General features: G+C 44.4%; 1 long non-coding RNA gene and 1 pseudogene across 1 annotated transcript; both read right to left on the reverse strand.

The window, feature by feature from the left end:
• LOC120093719 (basic proline-rich protein-like) overlaps nt 1-22,759 on the reverse strand; it is a 193,081-nt pseudogene that overhangs the window by 86,176 nt on the left and 84,146 nt on the right.
• On the reverse strand, nt 5,200-6,934 carry LOC134479566 (uncharacterized). The gene is made up of 2 exons (XR_010053077.1): nt 6,640-6,934; nt 5,200-5,587 (listed from the first exon to the last, which is right to left on the reverse strand). It is a non-coding gene; the product is annotated as an uncharacterized LOC134479566 (long non-coding RNA).

The raw sequence follows: 22,759 nt of genomic DNA on the forward strand, positions 1-22,759 counted from the left end.
TATTTATATATCAAATATATAATCAATATATAATAAAAATTAAAAATTCAAGATTAAAATGATATAAACCCCAGTGAGTAGCAGCATGAATTATAAGGTATATGTTCCCAGTCACTGCTTCTTTGTTTTTTTTTTTTTCCAGAGGTGGGGACCGAACCCAGGGCCTTGCGCTTGCTAGGCAAGCGCTCTACCACTGAGCTAAATCCCCAACCCCCACTGCTTCTTTCTAATTGGGAGGCAGTTCCGTTTACTCTGCTTAAACCCATCATGAGCTGTACTCAGTTTCATCTCAAACTTCCGGTCATCTGTGGCGCTCCTCCCATTGTGATGGGCTGGGTGGTGCAGAGCCGTGGCTTTGAGACTGCCTTGCTGCTGTCTTCACAGTGCTGTTTGGAGTCTGCGGTTCCATCAGGGTGCCGGAGTTCTAAGATCTGTGCCACTCTTCCCGGCTCCCAAAAGATCCCTAGGGATGGGGGATGTCCTACTATGTTGTGGTTGTCTCAGCTTCAGGGGTTCCGGAGTTTGTCTGTGAGTCTTTGCTGAGCAAGGCTTTTCTGTGGTAGACTCGGGCAAGCCAGATCTAGCTGTGGTGGAGTTGTACCAATAGTCCTACAGCCACTTTGTCCCCTGTTTCCCCCAGGCAACAGTGGCAGACAGGTTGGTGAGCATTGGCAGGCTTTTGTTTCCAGATTCCTATACCTTGTGTTTCCAAGGTTTGCTGTGGCCCACTTTCCAGTCTGGCCCTTGAGTTAGCCTTGAGTTGACAGCAATGCAAATTGTGTCTCACAGTGAGCTGTGCCAGGAGCTAGGAGATCATTAAGGCACTTCCTTGTTAGACGGCTCAGTGTGCACCACGTGGTACGGCTGCAAGCGCCTGCTGGCCCTTTAGTGCTGAACGCTTCACCTAGTCTTGTTTCACCATTTATAGTTCTTACTCTGTCTTATCTGTCTGGCAGCCTCTGCTTCTGATTGGCCCGAGAGACTCCCATTTGCTTTCAACAAAACTCAGGCCGACGCCTGACGTCGCAATGTATTGTTGGAGGATGGCACTAAGGCGGAAGCTTTAGGGCGATGGCGCAGAGCCCTCGCAAGTGGATTCATGTTTTCCTCATGTGATTCTTGCTTTCAGAGAGTGGGATGGATTAATCACCGGGAGGGATGGCTGCTGTTCCTATTTCCCTCTTCTGCTCCAACGTGGTTTGAAACAAATGTCACCCTCAAAGACTCAAAAACATTCATTCCGATGTATCCAATTAAGTGAGAGGAAAAGTCATCTCCTGTGGGTCTGCAGCTGCGGAGGGAGAAATGTTACAGAACACTGCCTGTGAAGTAGATCCTGAGTGTAAGAAGGTTTTCAAACTCGATGCACTGTTTCTTAGTGGTGGCCCAAAGGTTGATACATTATTTTGCATGACCGGACACTGATGATTTTACTAAAGCTGTCCTGGCAAGGTGCAGAGCACAGGAAAGCCCCGAGGCTACGAACTGAGGATAGTCCAGCTGCGTCAGCTGCAGGTAATCCTGCTGGAGTCCCATTTCACAGCTCTGCTCCTGAGCGGAAAGAAACGACCCTGGGATGCTATCCCTATTGTTCCTTCCGGAAGGAGCAAATTCTAAACAACAAGTGTGCTGTGCCCTGTCTGGAAGACAAATGAAATCCAAAGCAATTCTGGGGCATAGCAAAACCCCTGGTGAGGTTATCAGGTCAAACGGAAAAAGAATCTAGCTATGCGGTTCGCTGGTGAAAAAGAAAACTGTCAGCTTGGGGCTGGGTCACCGCTGCCAGATGTCAGTGGCACTGGCATCCTGACAGGTAAAAGGTCAGTGACATATTCAGCTTCCTTGTCTCTAGTGTCTCCTATGCAGGCTAAAAATATGCTGGGAGAAAGTCACCCGAGTCTACACCCCGAAAAGGAGACACAGGGTTTGTTCTTCCCCAGTTGAATGGTGGACTAGTAAAGAAATGTCATCATGCAGCAGTCCCCCTCCTCCCAACCTTCAGAATCCGTCAAATGTAATTCTGTAATCAGACGGGTGCCTATGAGCATTCTGACCACCCCAGTCTGTTTGCAGCCTTCCAACCTTTGAATCTAAGGAAAGAAGTTACATCTCAGGGGAGGCCAGGCTCTAGAACGGATCTTGAATGGCGAAACCTCAGAAGTTTCATTCCTCCCCTCCTTTCCCCCTCCCTTGGTCCCCCTTTCCCTCCACCTCCCACAATTGTCCTATCCCCCTTCCATGCAGGACAAACCCGGGTCTTCCTTCCTTCCACACTCCGTATGCTCTGTGGGTTGTATCACGGGTATTGTGGGCTTTTGGGCTAATAGTCACTTATTTTCATACCGTGTAGATGCGCACGCATCAGAAAATGTAAACTAGATGCAAATAAAACACAAAGGAACATTCTCGGTCAATACGGTAATATTGTTATATTTGTATGGAGTCCTTGAAATGGTGTTTAGTTTCTCTACAAGAATTCACAAGATGAGCCAGGTAGCTCAGTAGGTAAAGGTCCCTGTCACCAAGGCTGGTGATCCAAGTAAGATCCTCAGGACCCAAGTAAAAGAGAACTCTTGTGCACACACACACACACACACACACACACACACACACACACCCTTGAAATAAAAGAATAAAATACCCTTTTAAATAGAATTCACAAAAATGAATAGATACATTGAAGAACACAGGAAACTGATTTGGAGAAATTTCCAGTTCTTCCTGCATACTTAGTGACTTATTACAAGTCTCACGAACTTATTTCTAGATTTAAAATTACCGAGAAGTACAAGAAGACAAGTAGGAACATGTAGAAGTCTGACCTAGAGTCGCCTGGCCTATGCTAAAATGCACATAAGTTCCTTTATTCCTATTTCGATACTTACAGCACATGTGCTTAAATGTCAGCCTTCTAGCTCTATCACCCCTCCCCCCAGGCTTATAATATTTATTTTTCAATCGCCATAGAATTCGTGTCTGTTCTTTCCTCCAGATATGGAGATACTAGGTCTTGACTCCCCACCCCATCCCCTCTCTCATGATAAAGCAGAGATTGCAGGGCAGGAGAGCATTGCCCACGGTTCATGACCCTTATCTCACCTGGGAATTATGCACTGACCATTGATTTTGGGGTGCCTTTTCAGATCTCTTTCTGTGCTAGCAATTCCATTTTTAAGATGCAATTACACTCTGGAAAGAAAAGACCACAAACTCATTCCACTTTAGTGAGGAAGAATCTGCAGACTCAGGAGTAGAGAGAAAAAAAAATGGGTAAGGTTAAACGTCGTGATCAGGTGGCACCATGATCTAAATGATGAGAGTCCCTGTGAAAAGAAGGCACCGGAGCTCTCCGAGTTTCCCCTGTGCCTGCGGGAAGAGCTGAGCTAGCATCACGCAGCACCAACGTGGCAAGCCTACTAGGCAGGAGAAGCAGCTTCCCAGGTTCCTCAGCTTCCCCAGAAACCTGCTGTAAGCATGCGCAGGAGTCCAGGCCCAGCCGTGGCTCCCTAAGAGCTTACCTACCTCTGGAACTTCATTCAGTTGTTTCTTGTCTGGCCAGCCCAGAACATGGAGGCTTCTCTTCAGGCTCCAATCCTGTTTATGTCGTGGGTTCAAAACATAGTTTGGACAAAAACATTTACTCATAGGAACTCATATATCTCAAAATATAAATCCGTAGGATTTCAGAATTTGGGCAAGAGTGGTCCACAATCCCCTGCTGCGGCAGAGAAGGAGCACAGGGAACTCAGTCCCATCCCTCTGGTTACTCGATGCTCGCAGGGAACTAGAGTTTGGTCAGGAGTCTGTCAACTGCACTGTAATCACGGGAAGGCAGAGTCTTTAGATAAGTTAAACTTGGGAGCGTTCATTTGACAAACGAGAATAAAGGATAACTCATGAGCCAGAGTTTTTTTTTTTTTTTTTTTTTTTTGGTTCTTTTTTTTCGGAGCTGGGGACCGAACCCAGGGCCTTGCGCTTCCTAGGTAAGCGCTCTACCACTGAGCTAAATCCCCAGCCCCTAGCCAGAGTTTTAATAAACAATGTTATTCCAGCTTTGGAAAGGTGGAAATGAGGCATAGAGAGCATCTTAATCGACTGCAGCTTGAGCACCCAGCTGACTGATTACAGCTTAACTAGTTAATTGGCTAATATTAGGTAATTGGCTACAGGGCACCCTTTAACAAACCAAAGCCCCGTTGGTGTAAATTAACGGTTTGATCTGTCTGCCCAGACCTGGACCCTCTCCAGACTGCTGGCTTCTCTCAGTTTTAAGATTACCTTGGGGGGACTAATTGGGGTGAAGTGACGGGCACCTAGGATTTGGGGCTACTTTAGAAAGAGAGGAACAAAAATGTCCCTTTGCGAGTCCTGAGCTCTGAACTAAAACCCAGCTCTTCCAAGAGTGGACAAGATGCCTGTGTGTGGTGGGGAACGAGTTGGCTGGGTCTGTTGATGGGGTCAGAGTGAGAGAGTGACCAAGGGTGTTGAGGAAGAGGACATGGAATGAGACAGAGATGGAGCCCCAGGCATAAGCTTGGCTGCGTCAGCCCACATTCTATTCTAAATCGTGGGAAGGTCAAGCTATATGGGGGCCATCTTGGTGGGTATTGGAGAATGGCTTTGAAGAGGGCAAGAAGGAGAGGGGAAGGATACATATTGGCAGGTGTGATAGTGATCTAGTGGGAGGTGAGTTTGGCTCAAGCCAGGGCAACAGGAGCTGGGAAGAGCTGGACAAGAGGGATATTTAATAGGTATCCAGAATGTCAGATCTTGCCAGGGTGCGTTCAAGACCCTCCAAGGATCCTGCAAAATCCACAGATGCTCAAGACCTCTGTTTAAATTCATATCTTTACACAGGATCCAGATGCCTGGGAGCACCTCGTGTGTGCTCGAGACCATCTTTGAATTTCTTACAGGATCCCCGATATAACATAAACGGCACGTCAGTAGCTATCACGTATTGTTTAGAGAGAGATGACAAGAAAAGTTCATGCATGTTCTATACACATAAAAATGTTCTGTTGACTCTGTTGATACAGGATGAGGAGAGCTGACATTCTGGGTTAGTGCTGATGAAACTTGTAGGGAGGTTGGACGCTTTCTTGAGAGAAAGTGAAGAGGATCTTCGCCAGAGGGAAGAGTTAGATTTCAGTAGCCAGGAAAAGGATGAATATTTAGAAGGCGAGAGACCATGTTAATGGAGTACATGAGGGGCAACGTTTATTTTAATACAATAACAATTAGTATATTATTTGGCGGCGATACTACTCGTGTGTGATGGAGTTTTCAAATACTCCTGGTCATTAATTTACATTAGGCGTTCTTCTCCGGGTACAGACTCCACTTAACATAGACTCTAGCTCTCTGTGATAAGATTTTGCTTTGCTTGATGGCTTAGCTCGTTTTGTCCTGGATTCAGTGATTGCTTCTACATTAGCTCAACAACTCACAGCAACGTTTTCTCAGCGATTCTCAACATTTCAGATAGATTTATATTCCAATGTTTGCACTCCTCACCAAGTTCTGTCCCTCTTCGGAGACCGTAGAGCTGAGCAGAGACGACATCAGACAACGAGGCCAGTTCACTCTGCAAGGGGAGAGGAGGACTGGATTTGCTGCTCTATTCGAAGGATTTCAGGAAAGGAGACAGGAGTTGAGCTCAGAAAAGGCTGAGGCTGACTCCCTTGCTGTGAACTGTGTGCCGGTTTTTGTGGCTTCCACGCCTGGATATGGCCACCGTGGCCCATGGAAGTGGCGACCGACTGGGATTGGGCCCTGACCTTGTTTGAAGATTCGACTTGGTCACATTATGATGATTAATGTTTACTTCAATACCCAAGTCGGGAGATTTGCCTGTCAGCTCTGAAGACCGAAGCCTTTTCAGCGCTGAGCTCTCCAGAGCATGATAGCACCGGAAGTAACCGGAAGACAGGTCAATGTGTGTGCTTCGTATCGATCTCTTCATGAATTTGAGGATGGAGAATCGGCCCTACTATTTGATCTTCAGCTCCTGCTGAATTCTTAATTAAGTTCATAATATACATTAACTACAGTGGCAGAAGAGACTTCCTAGCTGAGGGTTAACATACTCTCGATTGCATTACCAGGGGAGGATGGATTGTGCTGTCTCCTTTAGCAGACCTCTGTGGGGTACCTCAGAGATGGTCTGTACCTCAGCGCATGCGCTCTCGTGCCTGGTTGTTTATCGGGATGTTTGGGACGGACAAAAGGCTAAACGTGGAGGAGCCTTCGGAAGCATTGGGAGAAGAACTGAGAGGCTGAGCTCACCCTGACTTCCCAGTCACAATTAGTCACTGAGGGAAACGTCAGTGTTGTCTCGTGGAGACGTCCACCCAGTGGTGAAGTATTTGTTAAATTCTTGTCAAATGTTCCAAATGACAAGCGATATTATCATTGTTTCTATTCAAGTGAAATTTCAATTCAATTCTTTCCTTCTTTTAGGAATTCGGTTGAGTTTCCTGGTCTGATTTCAGTGGAAACAATGAAATCGCAATCAAGTGAGACTATTATATCCATTTTCTAAGGTGCCATTTGATATTTATATCTATAGATACAGTGTTTTTTGGATTTTATGTGCCTGCTTTGGGAGAAGTTATTACTTTATAGGTTTAAACTTACCTTTAGGTCTTAACCTCCTTTGCCTGTGGAAACACAGCCTCCAGGGTCCACTTCCTTTGCTGCTCTCATCTCTGACATTCTGCTGTCAGGAAAGAGGGTGGCTTCTAACTGGCATCCAAAAGTCAGAGGTGAAGACTAGAAGCCTCCCTTTGCAGTCAGTCAGTTGACAAAGAATAACCAAGTGCCTAACACTGACTCCTCCCTGGAGACAAGTCGGATGGCCATGACTGAGGAACCAATGGCTGGTCACATGCGGGCATCTGTTTGTATAAGGAAGAAAAAGAAGTTAAGGGGTCCAAAGGGGATTGCTGTGTTGGATTAAATTTAAAATGAAAGTTATTTGAGCCTTGAGATTCTGCCTTTCACACCCTGAATAAGAGACCAGGCAGGACTCTCTGTTTTTGAGGTCATGGATATTATATTCGTATGGTGTTCTTAGGAGGACTAGAAGGAGAAGCTACACAGAAATCTGCCCTCCCTTGCCAAATTTGGCTACTGTTGTAGCTTTGCACTTACATAAAGTCACCTGTGTATCTAGAAAAGCATTCTTTAAGAATCAACAGTTGTCAGTGTCAACAATGAACTTAGGAATCACTGAATTTAGAGGTCTTCCAGCCTTGGTGTATGTTAGAGCCTCTACACTGTTTTAAAATATCTTCAGATGCAGAGTCTATTCCCAAGGCATCCAGGCCCTTTTTGTACAGTACTCTTACTTTTCGAGGAAGACAGTGGCATTCAAAGGGTTAACGCACTGCTCCCACTCCCCTCCCCCTCCCCCAATTGCTTTATCAGTTATTTTCTAGCTTAATCTTCATTGGCTGTGTGCCCAGGCAAAGAGGGGAAAAATCATATTTGGGAGGCTTCCAAGGATAGTTTTATTTTAGTTTTTATGACAGAAAGGGAAGGAAATATATAATCAAATTAAGACAAAATTCTATGAATACATTAGTGGGTATAGTGGAACAGAGAAGCTTATAGCTATAATTTTGTGATAAAGTTACAATTTCAGCTGGTGGTGGTGGTACACACCTTTAATCTCAGTACTTGGGAAGCAGAGGCAGATTGAATCTCTGTGAGGTCAAGGCCAGCCTGGTCAGCAGAGTGAGTTCCGGGACAGCCAGGGCTACACAGAGAAACCCTGTCCCTACCCTCTTTCTTTCAAAGGGTCTCATATATCCCAGAAAGGTCTTGAAATCACCAGGTCATTGAGGAGAGACTTCAACCCCTTTCCTTATCCCCTTGCCCTGACCTCCCAAGTCTTCAGACTACAGGAGTACCACACCCAGTCTGTGAAGTCCTGCGGATCAAATACAGGGCTTGGTGCAAGCTAATCAAACACCCTACCACTGAGCTAAATCACCAGATCCCCACCTGACCCACTCCCCCCTAACAGTAGCTATGCGCTCCCTCCCTCTCTCTCTCTCTCTCTCTCTCTCTCTCTCTCTCTCTTTTCTCTCTCTTCTCTGTCTCTGTCTCTCTCTGTCTCTCTGTCTCTCTGTCTTTCTATCTCTCTCTCCCTCCCTCTCTCCCTGTCTCTGTCTCTCTGTCTTTCTCTCTCTCCATCCGTCTCTGTCTCTGTCTCTCTGTCTTTCTCTCTCTCCATCCGTCTCTGTCTCTGTCTCTCTGTCTCTCTGTCTGTTTTTCTCTCTCTCTATCTGTCTCTGTCTCCCTCTCTGTCTCTGTCTCTCTCTGTCTCTCTCTCTCTCTCTCTCTCTCTGTCTCTCTCTCTCTCTCTCTCTCTCTCTCTCTCTCATTTTTCAAGACAGGGTTTCTCTGTGTAGCCCTGGCTGTCCTGGAACTCAGGAACTTGGTCTGTTCACCAGGCTGGCCTTGAACACAGATATCCACCAGCCTCTACTTCCCAAGTGCTGGGATTAAAGGCGTGAGCCACTAAGGCCTGGCCAACTATGCAATACCTACATTCTCATCTTTATCTATTAAGTTTTGAAAGATGGCTATTTTATGAGTTTTCCACATCATGCTGATAGAGCATTAAGCACGGAAATATGAATTACAGCACAACCCGAGCACAGGTGAATCCGGCTTACATTTTATACGATGAGACAGAGAGAAGTGATGTCGGATCTAGCGCCATAGGAATGATTATCACAATGATAACGAAAGCTCTTGATATTCGAGTTAGCGCTGGGCCCGCAGTCCCGCCATCCACCTAGGACCCAGCGTCCGAGGTCCTGCACTGTACTCCTGTCCTTGTGACAGTAATGGACACCGCTCTTTACACGCATGCTCTAAAGTACGCTCTCCTCTCTTACCAAACAGAACTTCCCTTTGAATAATGAGTCAGCACACTGGAGCTGCTTCCCTGGTGGTGGACATAGGGAAGCTACGGCCAGGGTAAATATCCACATCCCAGTGTGGCTGTTCAAAGTGCTGGAGGAGAAAAATCTAAGAGATGAAATTGCCTCCCCAGCCTCACGAGCCGTCAGCTTTGGCCGGCTCTGACTTAGCTCCAGTAACTGTGGTCCCACATCACTATTAGGTTTGCTCGAGAATCACACTAATCCTTTCTTCTACGAAACACGCCAGACTTCTTTAGAGACAGAGTCTCCAAGGGGTCTAAGACCAGCCTTGGGCCTGAGATTCAGACTGGTCTCAAGTTTGTCTCAGGGACCATTGTAGCTTTGTTTTGATTGGGAGCAGAGAAAAAGTGCCTCAAGTTTGGTGCAGGAAAATTTAGTGACGTTGTTTTAATGTCCTCTTTGTTTTAATTTTTCTGATGCAAGTCATGGAAACAAAAAAAAACCTTTTAATTTACATGGGGACTAAGCCATCATCACACAATCGTGGCTTGCTAGGGAGTCCAAGGTTTGTATGTCTGCTGCAGGAACAGCTTTGTCCTGTTCTCCAGTGAGCAGGGGTACAATGACCCTTGATGCAATGACCCTTGACTCTGTAACCCTTCACCCCATGACCCTTGACTCTATGATCTTTGATTCTGTGACCCTTGATTCTGTGGTTTTCTTTCTGTCATAATACAATATTAAGCATTATTGGTAAGCTAGAATTTATACTTAAAGAAAAGTCTGCAGAGCTGACATAGTCTTCCTGACGTTTCATATACTGTTGAGGGAGCTTTGTGATTACAGGACTTGGTTTATTCTTATTTGGTCCACTATACAAGGGTGACAGACACTTTGAGTCTGTTATCAGTCGTTAAAAATTCAATATGTCCCCAAGGACTAGAGAATCTTCTTCCAGCTTTGGTTTCCACGCACCTGATTTCTTTCCAAACTGTTAGTCCTAGTTTCATACACACATATTTCTAAGTGTACACTGTATGCTCACAAGCATACGCATATATACATACCTGTACATTTACAAATACGCTATGCAGATGGCTTCATACTACACATGCTCTTCTGAGTCATGCATGGTGTTGGAGGTCTACCCATCTAAAGGCAGAACACTGGCTTAGCCTTCCACCAGGGGATTTAGTTTGTTTCCAGTATTTGCCTGTTGCAAACGAAGACACACTTCACCTGTGAGCATGTATTTACCAAATAAGTACTGGGAGTCAGTTCCAGGTCCAAGTAAGTTTAGCGATTGTCGTCAGATTGCCTTAGATGGAGATGGGTGAGCTCTCGTAGAAGATGGCAATTCAGACCTTCTCCAAACCACTCCCACCTACCTGTAACTCCGTCTCTGAGGAAGGAGATTCAGACCCTTTCCGGTCTCCACATGTTACGTGTACCATGTGTGCACAGGGCCACACACATATACATGCGATTAAAAATAAAGCCAAATCTTCAAAAAATTTTGACCTTTGCCAACCAGATTGTTGAATGATGGTCTCATTGTTGCTTAAATGTGGTTTTTTAAAAGAATTACGAATGATGCAGTGCCTCTTTGGAGTTATTAATGCCTCTCCTTACCTTTTCTTCTGATAATTTCATTGCTTCATGTTTCCGTTTTTAATATCTATTTGATTCTGTGTGTATGCGTGTGTGCCTGAGCATATGGATGGACACTGTGTGCATGAAGGACCCTGTGGAGGTCAGACTGGTGTTGAATCCTGTGGAATCGAATTACAGGCAGGTGTTGGCTGCCTTATAAGTGCTGGGAACCGAACTGGGCTCATGTCTCTCTTTTAGATGCCAATCGAATCGGGATATTTTGGGTGTGGGGAGTGAGGTAAGAGTCTGCCAAGGGTTTTAAGGGTCTCCCACATACTCGTCAAGCTCTGTTCTGAGCAGCTCTGAGAGCAGCAAGCACCATGACAAAGTGGAAGAGGCTATGATTCTGCCTTACAGAAGCAACCGTGGCCTTTCCCTTATCCTGAAAGAACCTTTAGAGAGGGCATGAGGGAGTGTGCACTTCACTGTCAGTCTGCGTGCGATAATGGCACCTGCGGGCTCTGCAGAAGACGACAGCTCTGTAGCAAGAGAATACTGACATATGGATGGGCAGTGGGCTAAGGGGGTGGAGTCAATAAATGTGTCAAACATTTCCCACCAACTGTCAGAGCTGGTTTTATTATTGGGGGTGGGATTGATGTGCATATTTCCTGTTCATACTGAGTCGCCACGAAGTGAAGGGGAGCTGATATTCACAAATCCAATGTGGGATAACTGAACGATTTAAAAACTCTGTGTGTGTGTGTGTGTGTGTGTGTGTGTGTGTGTGTGTGTGTGTGTGTGTATCAGTGTCTGCCTCATGTGCTTGGGAGCCCATAGAGGACAGAAGAGGGTGTGTCAAATCTCCTGGAATTTGAATTACAGGCAATTGTGAACCGTCAGAAAAGGGTAATGAGAACTGAACTTGGGTCCTCTGCAAGACCCAATGAGCCATCTCTCCAGCTCCCTGGACCAACTTTTGATAACACTTGTTTTTTGAACTTGGGATAACTGTGTCCTGTTAATGACATTGTATATACTTGCAAATTCAAGACTGGGGACTGTGCTATTCCTTCTCTGCTGCTGTCAGAGGATGCCATGGCCAAGGTGACTTATAGAACACTGTTTATCTGGGCTCACAGACCTGAGGAATGAGTCAGTTGTAACGGGAATGCATGGCAGCAGGCAGCAGGAGGAACCAAGAGATCACATCTTCAGCTGCAAACACGAACCAGAGATAGTAAACTAGAACTGTGGGGAGCAGCCATGTAACCCAAAAACTGCCCCCAATGATGTATTTCCTCCATGAAGGCTACACCTCAAACAGCACCACCCCATAATTCTCAAATAGCACCAAAACTTAGGGACTAAGTGGTCAGATGCCTGAGCCTGTGGGAGCATCCTAATTCAAAGAACCTCAGGGACTATCACTGAAGGCAAAAAATGCTCAAAAGAGTGTAAAAAGGTCCATCTTTGATTTGGACGTTATGCACGAGAGGCTTTGGATAAATTCCACAGGATGTCTGTTCAGTATATGTTATTCTTTGGCTCTTTGCTGAGCGTTGGGTTATCTGTAAATGTTCACAGGCAGGATGACATCAGGCTCTGGTGATGAAGCATCCACTGTGTTAAACAGCTAAAGCAGATGGAGAGATTTTCGATTATTTCCAGGAAGTTTGCTGACCTGTGTCACTGGAAGTTCACAGATGCCAGCCTTCCTGGAGTCCTGTAGGGTGTGCAGTGACCCAGCTCCTCCAGACAGCCCCTCCTTCATTCTCACCCTACTGGAGCTCACTCCTTTCGACATTAGGTATTTCTTTTCCTTCAGTTGTGAAGGGGTTGTTTTGGTTTTGTAATTTAGGCCTACGAATACATCTATATCCTGAATGTATAGCCTTGCTGATGTGTAATTTTCTGAGACACGGTCTTACTCCGTGGTTCAGGCTGATCTCAAACTCACAGTAATCCATCCCCTGCCTCAGCTCCTGAGGGCTAGGATTAAAGCTGTGAGTCACCATTATCTTTCCCTTATCCTGAAAGAACCAGAGAGGGTGCCCCAAGGCTGGTCTCTCCATCTCTCATCATATTTTATCACCTTCCATATCTGTAGGAACTCTGATCCTTTCATGTTCCTTCTGTTTGTGTTGTCCTCTCCTTTCCTGACAATACACAGATGTTCTCAGAACATTCTATGCCAAGAAAAAGGTGCAGAAATTCTGCCTTCCCTGCACCTTCTGTCCTTGCAGAGAAAGCTAGTTGAGTTCCTCTACAGCCAAGACTGGTTGAGTTGCTCTAGCAAGACTGGTTGAGTTGCTCTAGCAAGACTAGTTGAGTTGCTCTACCAAGACTAGTTGAGTTGTCCTAGCAAGACTGGTTGAGTTGCTGTAGCAAGACTGGTTGAGTTGCTCTAGCAAGACTAGATGAGTTGCTCTATAGCCAAGACTGGTTGAGTTGCTCTAGCAAGACTAGTTGAGTTGCTCTACCAAGACTAGTTGAGTTGCTCTACAGCTAAGACTGGTTGAGTTGCTGTACCATCAAGACTAGTTGAGTTGCTCTACAGCTAAGACTGGTTGAGTTGCTCTACACTCATTTCTCATTTACCCTCACACTCTAGCCGTTGCATCCTCAACTTGCTGTTATTCTCATTGAGTCAAGTCTTCAGCTTGCTGAGCTTTCAGTCTTCCCTTCCCTGAAGTTGGGCCCTTCAGTGTTTACCATTCTTCCTTCTCGTGTGCTCCCCTCCTTTGGGATTTTATTCTGCTTGCTCTTTTAGTGTTCCAGGGCCTTTCTCCCTGCCCATGCTCTAAAGGCCAAGCTTCTCATTTCTCACACTGTGTGAGCTTGCCACATCCACCCACTCTAGAGAGCCAGTTGTGGTTTTTATAATGTTTATAATCTGCAAGGCCCAGGTTTTACGTTTGACCCAGTCTTAGAAGTTTTGTTATCTCAATAAGGCACTTGACATATATATCATTAACTTTCTTATCTTTAAAATGGGCATAATAATTTTGACTTCACAGAGCTGTAGTTAGAAGTAAATTAAGTTACATATGTTTTAGAAGATATGTCATTTACTGAGTCAACAAACAACACTAAGCCCGCATTACTATGGATAATTATATAGATAAGTTTTTATTTAACCATCACATACAGTAGTAAATACACTTCATAATCTTTTTTTTCTTTTTTTTTCGGGGCTGGGGATCGAACCCAGGACCTTGCGCTTCCTAGGCAAGCGCTCTACCACTGAGCCCAAATTCCCAACCCTTATACTTCATAATCTTATCTAGGAAACATATACATGATTTTCTTTGACAAATTCTTGTATCCCTTCTGTTTGATGTGATATGCATTCTCACTTTCTTCTGAATTTCAACAAAACTTATATCAGTTAGAAGGCAACTAGGCTTTTGAATGAACTAATGTATTAACTGACAGTTTGGGAAACATCCTTGTGTCTCTGGTGGTAGAGGGTGTCATGGTTTGAACATTATATATTTCACATGGGCTCAGTCATTTGAACTTGGTCTCCAGTTGGTGGTACTGTTTGTGGAGGTAGCAGAATTTTGCTGGAGGAAGATACCACTGGGGATAGGCTCTGAGAGTTCACAGCCTCCACTCGCTTCCACTCTCTCTGCTTCATGTTTGTGGTTGAGAATGCGATCATCCAGTGCCTGCTATCTGTTGCCATGTCCCCTCCACAGAATGGATTCTTTCTAAAAAATTAGTTGTTTAATTTTTAAAAACTAAAATATAATTCCCTTCCTTTCTAATTCCTCCGACTTTCCCATGTACCACCCTTGTTCTTACTCAAGCTCATGGCCTCTATTTCTTTAATCATTGTTATACACACACATTATTATTATTGGTTAATAAGTACAACATGCTCAATCTGTACGATGTCGCTTGTACGTATATGGCTTCAAAGATGTCCACGTGGTATTAGATATGCAATGAACATTTATCCCTTTGGAAGAGTATGTCCAGATAAACTCGTTATTCCACAAGTTGCTTTTCAACATGGTCTTTTATCACAGTAACAGAAAAGTAACCAATACATCTTAGGAAGAGAGAGCCCCTCTGTGGAGGTCACGTCTCGGTTGATGTCAGAATTTGGCCATCTATACTGAGGAGATTCCTATCAGAACAGTGAAAGCAAAGCCATAGAATCAGATATGAACAAGTCCTGTGTGGCTGGATTACAGGACACTCAATATCAATAACATAAAGAAAAGAAAAGTCATGGCACAATTCTTCGCCTTACTGCTAGATGCTCCACCAGACAGCCCCAGTGGCATCCCAAACTCATGACATATTGAGTCTTCAAAAGTCATTCTCCTCTGTGTGTCCTGTCTTGGTGCCATTGCCATTAAACCTGCTATTGTCTCCCACCCTCCTTTCTCATTTTTCTCTCCTCTTTATTGCTAAGTCTTGTTATTGTCCTTCCTAAATCTCTCTAGAATATGTCTGTCCTTAAATCATGGACTCAAAGTGGTATCTTTCCTAATCTAGTTCTCATACTATGACCATATTAATCTCTGTAAAAGATGAATTCAATTATGCCACCTTATTAAATTAAAAGCACATAGTGATTTCTGGTATCTCTGTTTTTCAACACTTGAGAATTTCATGCTTTGTACTTGTCAGGCACCTGCAAATAATGTCCCTTCTATATAGGATTCCTTTTGTTCCCATCCTCTTCCACTTTCATATGGCATCCTTGAAGACAGTATATATTATATCTCCTCCCACAGCCTTTCCCACCTGCTTACACATGCTTGTCCCTTCCAGGAGCCTTGTGGGTACTCTCAACTTTCCCCATCATGGCGCCCACTAGAGTACACTGTAATGTGAAGTACATTCTTTGGAGAGACAGTTGTGTAGGACTATGTTTTGCTGGGGCAAACACATGGAGGAATGTTTTCCTGAAGCAGACACAGGTGAAAGAATGTTTTACTAAAGCAGACTCATTAAGGAATGTCTCACCGAAGCAGACACAGGTGACAGGTCATTTTGCTAAAGCAAGCTTGTGAAAGGATACGTGATGAAGGATTCTTAGCTAATGACAGAAATGAATTGGTCTGCCATATATTGTGTATTTGAGATCCATTTGTTAGAACTCCATAGAGAGAAATGTACCAAAAAACTTCTGGCAGTGTGCTGTATCTTCTTGTCAGTTCCACAGACTCAGGATAATTGTCAGTGATGTCAGCTGATACAGTCACACGTGGAGTTTTGCTGAGACAGACTCACATGCTAAGGCAAGACATGTAGTAAGGTAAGATCCGTGGAGGACACATGATGTTTGGAGGGAGTATAAGACCATCCTGGATATTAGATATTTACATTATGATTCATAACAGTAGCAGAATTGCAGTTATAAAGCACCAAGGAAATAATTTTATGATTGGGGATCACCACAACATGAGGAACTGTATTATAGGGTTACAGCATTCAGAAGGCTAAGAACCATTGCTCTAAATGCAGGTGTTATTAAAGATAGAAGTTTCTGAGAATTGCTGGTCACTCGCTGAGGTTACACAGCCCTCAGGTGACAAAGACAGACAGCGTTGGGAACCTAATCGAAAAATCCATATTCTTTATTCTCATGCCAGATGTAGGCTTGCTCAAGAGTTTTGTTCTAACAGAGCATTCACAGAAGATATATACAACCATATTTGTTCTGAGCTGATCTCCTATCCATGCATTTAAAAAAAAAACAGCTTTTGCATTCTAGGTTTGAAATGAAAATACCAGACCACGCTGTTATCTGAGTCAACCTCAGAAAGCTTTTTTTTTTTTTTTTTTAATTTAGAAGTCTCCTAGGAGGCACTGGTGGAGTGCTCCAGGAGTGAGTTCCTGTGTGTCAGAGGCTGTGTCTGTGGAAGGAAGGAAGCCTGGAAATTGGAAGCTCATGGGTGGGTCATTTTCTGCTCCAATGGGTTCTACATTCTCTTGGTAATTGCAGTCTATCTGGGTAGTGCCCTTCTTTCTAATCTTACTTCAGGAACTACCACCCTGAATTCTAATCCTGTGATTTATACTGTCATTGTACTTGGTGGAAATTCTGGTGGACTGTTGTCATCGTCCAGCAGTTTGACGTGACTCCAGGGATTTCTGATTATGCCATTTTGGCCCATGCCTGTCATCTTTATGATGGGCTGAATAGTTAAACAGAGTGCCTTTCATTTGTAAAATTCCAGACTCTTGCCAGAATTCATTTCCTTTTTTCTTTACTACCTCTATCTTCACCAAGAGGGTGGCAATTGTTGGTTCCCTTCTTAACGAGAAGGACAATAAAGGTCAGGAGGTTAACTGGCCTACCTCTGTGTAACATCCGGGTTACAGTCAGCCAACACAATGGGGTTATGCTTTGAGTCAAATTGTGTCGCCTGACTGGGGAAGAAATGTACACTCTATGTTTATATAGATCTATAATGCTTTCATGAATATTCATTTATTCGTTCAACAACTATTATGGAGACCTACTGTGTACCAAAAGGTAAAGGAGTAGGGAATAAGATAAATACATCGCCAGTGACCTGACTGCTGCAGGTGGGACAGATGACATCTTGGAAGTATATGTGTTACATAGATTCACAGCAGTGATCTTCTGTAGGTAAAACATCAATAAAAGGATAGAAGATGTTTGGGATAGATGAAGAAAGGGCCATCCAGGGCTTCCATGGCATAGCGTCACGTGAGGTAGTTACAGAAAGATGAAAGCCAGTTCTTAGAAAGCATGAGAGGAACACTTCACACAGAACAAACGGCAGTAACAAATGCCCCTAGCATGAAGCTGACACAGACAAGAAGGGAGAATGACGTCACCGGACCATGGGTAAGATGGATGTCGTAGCACACATTATGGTCTCAATCAAGGATGTCCTCAAAGACCCCATGTTGAAGGCTTGGTCTCCAGCTGGCTGTGTCATTGAGAAATGATGGTATCCTGAAGGCACTGACTTCATCAGTAGATTCATTCATCGATGAATTTAGCAGTGAATGGGTTATTAGGACATAGGTTAGGCCTCTCTCAAAGATCACAGGGTAGGAGGGTGGACATGCATGCATTTGATGTGGGTAAACTGACCTTGGTCCTTCTAGGCTATCATGAGGTGAGTGTTGTACTCTACCGTGGTGTCTCTGCCTTACCATGTACATAAAAGACAACCTACCATGGGTTAAACATTTTGAAACTATGGGCTCAAATAGTGCTTCCTTTAACTTGTTTATCTAAGTTTGTTTGGGTTTTTTTTTTTTTTTTTTTGGTCATGGTGATGGACAGCTGACAGCTTTAAGGAGGAGTGAAGGGAACCTGTTGTTTCTACAAGATCTCTTGGCTTGTCCTGCAGAGGTGAACTGAGGGAGACAGGATAGTTGACTTTTGATGTCGCCTTGTGCCAGATACTGCAAGAGCTCCTTATACATGTGTCTTACTATTCAGAGCCCTGCAGTGTAATAATCACTCTCTCCACTTTTCAAATATCAAAACCAGAAGGCTCACCCAAGGCTATTCAATCAGAGCAGCATGAGGGTTTGATTTCACTAATTAATTTCATTAAAGTTTAATTTAATTTTGACGAATGTGCCATCGAACTGTCCTTTTGAGCTTTGGTTTATCTTCAGTCTAGTGGGGTGCTTCCCATACATATCCCATGAATATCTCAAACTGAATGCCCACTGTAGGCTCTTGTATTCAATTATTTGGTCCCTAATTGGTGGCACTGTCTGGGAAGGTTTAGGAGGCGTGGCCTTACAGGATTTGAGAGCTTAGAGTCTCACCTACTTCCAGTTTGCTCTCTCTCTGCTTTGTGCTTGTGGTTGAAGATGTGAGCTCCCGGCTTCTTGTTTCTGGTGACTTGCCTCCCTCTTGCTCCCTTGCCTTCCCAGCACGATGGAATCTTATCCCTGGGGAACAGTAAGCCAAAACTCTTTCTTCTATAAGTGCTTTTGTTCATGGTGTTTTATTATTACACCAACAGAAAATTAACCCATACATATCCCACGTCTTACCTCTTTCTTTATCCCCTTAATTGACTGTATCCCTTTAAACTCATTTCTCCGTTCTATTTCCATTTCTCTGTCCCATTTCCATCCCATTGTGTTTGTACAAGTAAATCAAACTATTCCGGCAACCTCCTCTCTGTTGCCAATTCTGTCTTTACCCTCTGCAATCTGAATTCACTCCACTTCTACTTTAATTTCTCATCCTGCCCCCAGATCATGCTATCCTTATCTTTTTCGAAGGACAACAGGACTTCTCTTCATTGTGGGAAATGTGTTGAACATTTCGTTGTTTTAAGAAGATCGTTTTGGGGGTTGGGGATTTAGCTCAGTGGTAGAGCGCTTGCCTAGGAAGCGCAAGGCCCTGGGTTCGGTCCCCAGCTCCGAAAAAAAACAAAAACAAAAACAAACAAACAAAAAAAAAAGAAGATCGTTTTGTTTGTTTGTTTGTTTGTTTTTTGGTAGCACTGCCTTAACAGTTCTAACCAATGATTCTCACCAAGCCTAACCCATGCCATGAAGAAGTAAGTTAGGTGTGCACAGCCCATCCACTCCTGACTCGTCTATGTAGCATGAACTGGGTGACGTTATGATGAGCCACTGCATTCAAAAGTTTTTAGGCTTTTGCAAAGTTGGAGTTAGCCGTAGCCTCGTGACTTTTGCCGGCACTTGGGGAGGGAAATGCAGTTTAGTTTTTTAAGTTAATTTTTAAAAATCTGCGTACAAAGTTACAGCTTTCATGCTTCCTTTGCCTTGGTCGATCTTCCCCCACCCCTACCCTGTCGTCTCCTTGTCCTTGACTTCTCCCTTTTCAGCCTACAGCAGGTCCTTTCCACTCTCGCATCGCATACATTCGGTCACCCTCCCTTCTCTTTCTTAAAACTTCTTTTCCTCCATTATGGTTCCCTTTAGAGGAGCATGACCCGTACCTATCTCACTCATATTAATGCACATTCATAAGAATTCGAGGGGCTGGAGAGATGGCTCAGTGGTTAAGAGCCCTGACTGCTCTTCCAGAGGTCCTGAGTTCAATTCCCAGCAACCACATGGTGGCTCACAACCATCTGTAATGGGATCCGATGGCCTCTTCTGGTGTGTCTGAAGACAGCTACAGTGCACTCAGAGAAATAAAACTTTAAAAAAAAAGAATTCAAAGTTAAGATCTTAATATGAGACAGAATATCTAATATTTATGTTTCTGATGATAGTTATTAATCTTATCAATCTCAGTTTGGAATACCTCACTTAAATCATAATTCTCAGACCCATCCAGTTTCATGAAAATCTCATTTTTCCTTATGGCTTAATAAAAGGCTATTACATATATGTATCACAATTTCATTATCCATTCCTTCTTTGGTAGGTATCTTAGTCAGGGTTTCTATCATTGTGATAAAACACCATGGATTGCAACTTGGGAATAAAGGGTTAATGTCAGCTTAGCTTAGCTTCCTCCATGTCTGAGGAAAACAAGGAACCTGGAGACAAGAGCTGAATCAGAGGCCTGGAGGGTGCCGCTCACTGGCTTACTCAGCCTGCTTTCTTATACACCTCAGAGGCAGCTTATTCAAGGCTCGTACCTCCAACAGTGGCCTGGCCCTCTCACATCAATCAAGAAAAGTCCCTGTAGACTTACCCAGAAGCAATCAGGATGGAGGCATTTTCTCAATTGAGCTTCCTGGATAATTCTAGCTTGTGCCAAGCTGACGAAAACTTAGCCAGAACAATGGACGTGTGGGATGATTGCATTTCCTTGCTGTGAATGGAGCAGCCACCAACCGTGGCTATGTAAGAATCTCTGGGGTGGGTAAGCTTTCGGGCATATGCCAGAGAGGGGTTTCACTAGACCCTGTGGTAGTTTTGTGAGCAGTGTCCATCCACACTGATTTCCACAGTGGTTCCAGTTTACACTTTCACTAGTAGGGAATAAGGATGTATTTCCCATACCCACATCCTCACTGGCTTCCCTGTCCTTTTTGATAATTGTAGTTCAAATGAGACTCCGGTTCCCCAAACAGCAGTCCAAATATCCAAAAAAGGGCTCAACACAGACTAGAGGGGGGTTTCTGGTAGTTAGATAAAATCCAGCATTCCTCAGAAACTCGTGAAGCCAGTTTCCCTCTGCCAAAAGGAATCATTTTTCCTTTTCACTGGCGGAAGGGACAAATGGCTCTCCAAGGTGCCTACTAGCACACCAAAGCACATGCTGGCCTCCAGGCTCCTGTTATCATGATTTCAAAGTCCATGCTGGGATCCCAGCCCTTCTCCAGCTCATGGGCTTCCCTACCCACAACTACTCATTCTCCTTATAACCCTGCTGTTTTCCCTATCCCCTGCCCCTGTCACATACAAGCACACAGACATAGACACACAGCACACAGACACAGAGACACATACACACAGACACACACACACACACACAGGTGCATAAACCCAGAAACACACACACACAGAGATACAGACACACACACACACACATAGACACTCACACAGACACATATACACAGACACATACACAGATATACACACAGAGATACAAACAGAGACACACACATGACACATACACACAGACACAGAGATAGACACAGACACACAGACACACACACACAGACACACAGACACACATAAAACCACGCAGACATGCACAGGGACATACAGACACAGACACAGACACAGACACAGACACACACACACACACACACACGCACACACACTCTGCTCACCCCCACCCCTCTGTTTTGCCCCTGGCTAGGTCCGCTCTGTTGGCCATGTCCGGTCCACTTCCTCTCACTACTCTGACACTTCCAGGTGTGACTGTCTGTCTCTGTCTCTGTCTCTGTCTCTCTGTCTGTCTCTGTCTCTGTCTGTCTCTGTCTCTGTCTGTCTCTGTCTGTCTCTGTCTCTCTGTCTCTCTGTCTCTGTCTCTGTCTCTGTCTCTCTGTCTCTCTGTCTGTGTCTGTCTGTCTCTCTGTCTCTCTGTCTCTCTCTCTGTCTCTCTCTCTGTCTCTCTCTCTCTCTCTCTCTCATACCAATAAAAACTCTTCCCTTACCCAGACCAGCAAGTGGCCATGTGGTTGGTTTATGCTAGCCCTTTGATTGACATAATCTAGAATCTCAAAGTCCTTTCAATTTGGATTTTCCTGTTGGCTAAGGATGCTGAACATTAAGAAACAATGCCCAGGGGCTGGGGATTTAGCTCAGTGGTAGAGCGCTTACCTAGGAAGCGCAAGGCTCTGGGTTCGGTCCCCAGCTCCAGGAAAAAAAAAAAAAAAAAAAAAAAAAGAACCAAGAAACGATGCCCAACTGTTGACCCGTCCTCATTTCCTCTTTTGAGAGCCGTGCATTCAGCTCATTGGTCCGTTCACTGATTGGCAGTCTGTGACCTGTGCGAATGTGTGTGTGTTACCTTTGCAGTTTTTTATGTGTTCTAGATATTAGCTCCCCGTCTGAAGCTGGCAATGTTCTCACACTGTCTGTTCTCTCTGCTGACACCTTCCCTGGTTGGACGGAGAAGTCTTTTAGTGAGTGTCATGTGGGTCCATGTATTTTTTGCCCATGCTCTTGAACCCTGCTCAGGAAGTCTTACCTATTGTCTGTATCACGAAGTGGTTTACCTTCAGATCTTCTAGTGTTCCCAACTTTAAATCAATGTTTTTCGTCCACTTTGTTTCCATTTGATCTTTTGTGCAGGGTGAGAGGTTTGGTTGACATTCTCTCTTCTTTATGTGTGTCTATAATTTCGCCAGCACCATTTGTTGAATGGGTTGTCTCTTTCTCCTCCTTTTTAAAAAGCAAGCTGTCTGCAGCCTGCCCCTTGTTTCTGGGCCCACAATTTTGTTCCGTTGGTCTGCAGGACTGTTTTGGCTGTCACTAAGGGTCTGTATTATAATGGTGGAGCGTGTGGGAGCACTGGCCATGAGCTTTCTTCTTTGTCTTCCTTTGACTGTGTGAGATGTTTTATGTCTCTGTATGAGTTAAAACGCTTCTTTTCTAGTTCTGCAAAGAATGCCACTGTAATTTTGGTGCGGACTGCATCGATTCCACATTACCTCGTTTGACAGAGGTTTTCCCACGCTGAGCTATCAAGCTAAGTATGAAAGGTCTTTCCGATCTCATTTGTCTTCAATCTTCCCGAGAAGCCTTAACTTTTCACCGTAGAGACCCTTTACCTCCTTTGTTAGGTTTATTTTTAGGTATTTAATTGTTTTCGATGCTGTTCTGGATGGTGTAACTTTCTGATTTCTTTCTCAGCAAGTTCG

This window comes from Rattus norvegicus, chromosome 7, assembly GCF_036323735.1.
Source record: "Rattus norvegicus strain BN/NHsdMcwi chromosome 7, GRCr8, whole genome shotgun sequence".
In the NCBI taxonomy this organism is placed as follows: domain Eukaryota; kingdom Metazoa; phylum Chordata; class Mammalia; order Rodentia; family Muridae; genus Rattus; species Rattus norvegicus.